General features: G+C 36.8%; 1 non-coding gene across 1 annotated transcript; it reads left to right on the top strand.

Moving 5' to 3' along the window:
- The first annotated feature begins 178 nt into the window (after window positions 1–178).
- On the top strand, window positions 179–260 carry Trnas-gcu (transfer RNA serine (anticodon GCU)). The gene has a single exon. It is a non-coding gene; the product is annotated as a tRNA-Ser (tRNA).
- The last annotated feature ends 4,740 nt before the right edge of the window (window positions 261–5,000 follow it).

Genomic DNA, 5,000 nt, shown 5'->3' with positions numbered 1-5,000 from the left:
TTGTTGAGAGAAGTTGTGAGTGAAGGTAAGCCAGATAGATGATTAAGGAGCTTGTCACCTTCAGACCTGTCTAGGTAAAACGATATGACGGCCCTCTTGGCACGTGGGTATCGTGCAAATGCGGTCTTGTCGACTTTCCGTAGTTCTAAAAGGAAGCATTGCATTAAAGCTATCAGCTGACGAGGTGGCCGAGTGGTTAAGGCGATGGACTGCTAATCCATTGGGGTCTCCCCGCGTGGGTTCGAATCCCATCCTCGTCGACATTTTTCTTTTACCGAGGTCAGATGTTATGGCCTCCCCTCCAGCAATTTTGCCACGATTTCCAAGGATTTCTTTGTGTGCTTTTTCATACGTCTGTAGAAGATAACCCTGTACTATACTTAGACTGGCAATATATTGATGTTTGTTAAAACGTGTCACTATTCCCTGTGCACGTGGAGTTCTTTCAATTTCATCAGAGGCCACTGTGCTTACTAGTAAGTGGGATAAAATGCAGACGTTGTAGTTAGTGATACTATCTGACGAGGTGGCCGAGTGGTTAAGGCGATGGACTGTGAGGTGTATGGACGGATTTACGAGAGAGTGACAAGTTTTCTCCGAGATCGTCATTTAGAGGGACGTCTGAACTTGAATTTGGTGCCCAAAGGTAGGATAACATTTACAATGTAATTGTATGTGAACCTACCTCGTTAGCAAGCACTTAGGTGCGTGCTATATACGGTCGCTGTATTGTTGACATCTTGCTGACTGGAGACAAAATGGCGGACTCTTATTCAAAAAGAAAGTATCAGAAGGATTGCACAATTGAAGGTCATGTAGGAGACAACAGAGTTGTAACCGCAAGCACGCTTTGCAATGTTTTGTTGGAATATGTATCTGATGTGTGGGCATGTGTGTTGAAAGGCACAGATTGCTTTGATGTAACAGTCCCTGACAGCACCGAGGCAAGGATTCTTGCTGAAACAAATGACCTAGTTATAGAAGATCAGAAGATCTCATTCAGACTGCTTGAGAGTGACAGTGTAGTGGTGTCATTTCTTCATCTCCCACCGTACATCGATGATGAAGAAATAGAAAAACTTCTCAGTAAGAGAGGAATAACTATGAAAAGTGACATCAAGCACAGAACTCTTAAAGGCACACACATTTTTGATGGTACAAGATATGTGAGGGTGGTATTTCCCCCTGAATGTAACTCATTACCGTATTCAATGGGGTTTAACACCCTGGATGGATGCAGGTATTTTAGAGTTATACACAATAACCAAGAACGGTTATGCTTCAAGTGCAATTCTGGAGGTCACGTGATGAAGGATTGTCCTAACACCAAATGTTATAAATCCAGTGGAAGTGGACACATTGCCAGAAATTGCAAAGCAGAAGAAAATCAGGAACGTAGTTGTCATATCTGTTTTCGTTCAATTGAAATCTGCAACTGTTTCTCCGATATAGAGGATGAGGAAAGGTTTAGCGATTCTGATTCGGATTTGGAGAGGGAGTTAGCCCCAACAAAATCCTGGGATGAGGTTCCTCTGGAACATGTTTCCGCGTCAAAGGAGAATCATGCAGATGGAACAGAAGAAACCAAGAGAAATCAAAAAGAAGAGACAAAATTACAAGGAACTGAAAAAACGGCGAAGGAAGATAATACGCAAGTAATTCCATTTGCTGAGGATATTTCTGATTGCGAGAAGGAGGACAAGGACACCACAGACAAGAACGCTTTGCTTCAGGAAAGCCTGGACACAAGAGAAGAGGATAAAGACATTCAAAAACCAACCGGTGTATCATCTGCAAAGTGGACAATTGCGTCGCGTAAACGTGCAAGAAGGCACAAACTGCAGCCTAAATTATCAGAGACGGTATTACAAAACAATGACTTGAAAAATAAAGTGAGAGAAAGTAAAAAAGACCAACAAAAGAAAAAGAAAGCAGAAAAGGTCAATGACAGAAGAGAATTATCAGGTGTGTTGGAAAATGTTATGGAAACTCCATAATGTTGTCTAGTAAGCATCTATTTCTCTTTTCTGCAATGGTCACAGTATGGTCATGGAATGTAAATGGACTCCGGGATATAGCCAAAATGCAAAATGTATTTGCACTAATTAGGAATTCTCAAGTCAGTATTGCTTTTTTGCAGGAAACTTTTTGGTCGGATGAATATATAGAAAAATATAAACATTTGTGGCCAGGAACTATTTTATATTCTAATGCAGAAAATAATAGAAGAGGTGTAGCTATATTAGTCTCAGATGGTTTTGAGCAAAATGTTAAGCTGCTTAGAAAAGATGAAGAAGGAAGATTAATAAAGGCTTCCCTAGCTATTGAAGATAGATCAGTTGCTTTATTAAACGTGTATGCCCCAAATGAGAGTAAAGAGAGAATAGATTTTTTCAAGAATTTGACAACATGGATTGAGAAAGAACACATAATTTGTGCTGGGGATTTTAATGAGATATTAAATCCTTTACTTGATAAAGGCATCAACAATATATCGTTTAATATTCAAAGTAGCAATGTTTTAAACGATTTTCTCTCTGACAACAGCCTAGTTGATATATGGAGATATAGAAACTATGACAAAAAAGAATTTACCAGAATACAGTCTGTGTTAGGAAGTATGAAACAATCTAGAATTGATCTGATAATTGTTTCAAGAGATCTCATTACAAGTGCTGTAAATAGTTACATTAGATATTCCTCTGTGAGCGATCACAGTATAGTAGCCCTCAGATTGGACTTTTCTTCAGTAGAAAGAGGTCCTGGGGTATGGATTTTTAATAATCAGCTTCTGGAAGATTTCACATTCTACTTACGAATTAGTGCATTAATAGAGGAGGCAAAACAATGCCCTTTACTTAAAACAGATCCATTGATATGGTGGGATAACTTAAAATACAAATTTAAAACATTTTCCAGATTTTATGCATCTAAGAAAAACAGGGAAGCAAAAGCTGATTATTATAAAATTCAAAATAAGCTTAGAATTGAATATCATAAAATATCCTCCATTCCTGGCTATAAATCTACCGATTTGCAATTATTGGAAAGTGAACTAGAGGTGTATGAGAATAATAAATGCAAGGGTGCTATTCTCAGGTCAAAAGCTCAGTGCACGCAGGAGTCAGATAGAAACACCACTTACTTTTTGAACCTTGAAAAAAGTAAACAACAGGCTAATTCAATAAAATCACTGTACAAGGAAGATGGTACTATAGCCAGGAATACAGAGGATATTTTAGATACTGCTCAGCAATTTTACTCATCCTTATTTACTGCTGAGCAATGTGATTTCGTAAAACAACAAAGTCTCATTGATAATATTGGGAAAAAACTTTCTGAAGAAGAAAAACAATCATGTGACGTACCTATTTCTCAGAGTGAGCTTACAAAAGCACTCAAAGGAATGAAAAAGAATAAATCACCGGGTCCGGACGGCCTAACTGTTGAGTTTTATTTAAAGTTTTGGAATATTTTATGTCCCTTCTTTTTAGAAGTTGTAGATGGTATATACAAAGAGCATAATCTTTCTCGCTCCATGAAAAAGAGTATTATTAGTTTATTTTATAAAAAGAAAGGTGACAAAAGGGACATTAAGTGTTACAGACCTATCTCATTGATTAATGTAGACTCTAAGCTCATTTCTAGAGTGTTGTCGTTGAGATTGAGAAATGTGATGGCTTTAGTTGTCTCCCCTGAACAATCTTGTTGCATACCAGGAAGAGACATAGCCAGTAACCTACATTCTGTTAGAGATGTCATTGATGTTGTCAGTAATCATAATGATGACTCCTATCTCATTAAAATAGATCAAGAAAAAGCCTTTGATAGGGTATCGCACCAATATTTATTTCAAATTCTTAGGAAATTTAACTTTGGAGATTTTTTAATTTCATGGATTAAGATCCTATATACTGATATAAAGAGTTCTGTGAAATGCAATGGTCATTTGACACCATACTTCACTTTAACTCGTGGAGTTAGGCAGGGGGATCCAATGAGCTCTATGCTATATGTGTTGGTGTCAGAGCCACTGAATTTAATAATAAAAAACAATCCTGATATTCATGGAATTAACATCAGTAATGATATTAATTCTTTGATATACCAACATGCTGATGACACAACAGTTACTGTCTCAGATGTTAACTCTGTCCTTGAAACATTTAGTACAGTTAACTTCTATTGTGAGGCAACGGGTGCAAAAATCAATGTTGAAAAGTCGGAAATTTTGTTATTGGGTAAAACAAGGTTTAGAGATTTTTCAATCAACATTCCGGTTAAAGTGAAAAGAGATTGTATAGAGGTATTGGGCATTTATTTCGGCATCGACAAAGCGATGTGTGAAACTTTAAACTGGAGGAAGAAAATGGACAAAATACAAGCACTGTTAAATTCATGGCTGCGTAGACAGTTAACCTTACAAGGCAGAGCCATTGTTATTAATATCCTTATGAGCTCTCGTTTGTGGTATATGTTCACTGTACTACCTGTTCCATATTGGGTGGAGAATAAATTTACACAAATGTTTAGAGACTTTTTATGGCATAACAAACCTGCCAAAATAGCACACGGTACATGCATTCGTGTTTGTTTAGATGGAGGTCTTAATATACCAGATTTACGTTTAAAAAAATATGCTTTAAGGCTGAAATTACTGAGAGCCTATGTCAATTGTCAGCTCAGTTGTATTTGGAAACAAACATTTGTATATTTTATGTCACATCTTCTGAAAATGAACTTAGGAATTGATGCTTTAAGCCTTGAATATGATAAAGCCTATTTACAGAATATAAGTCCATTTTATGCAGAGTTACTAGCTGCATGGAATGAATTGAATGAAGGAAAAAGACCATTACTTAAAAAGGTAGATGATATCATGAATTAGCCAATATTTAAGAATCCATTGATTACATTCAATGGAAAAACTCTTATGTTTCAGTCATTTATTTCAAGTGGAATTATTTGCATCAAGCATATTTGTTTTGAAGGTATTCCAA

The sequence above is a fragment of the Haliotis asinina genome, chromosome 14 (genome assembly GCF_037392515.1).
Source record: "Haliotis asinina isolate JCU_RB_2024 chromosome 14, JCU_Hal_asi_v2, whole genome shotgun sequence".
In the NCBI taxonomy this organism is placed as follows: domain Eukaryota; kingdom Metazoa; phylum Mollusca; class Gastropoda; order Lepetellida; family Haliotidae; genus Haliotis; species Haliotis asinina.
The sequence above is the reverse complement of the archived record's forward strand: the minus strand, read 5'-3'. Positions and strand labels throughout refer to the sequence as shown.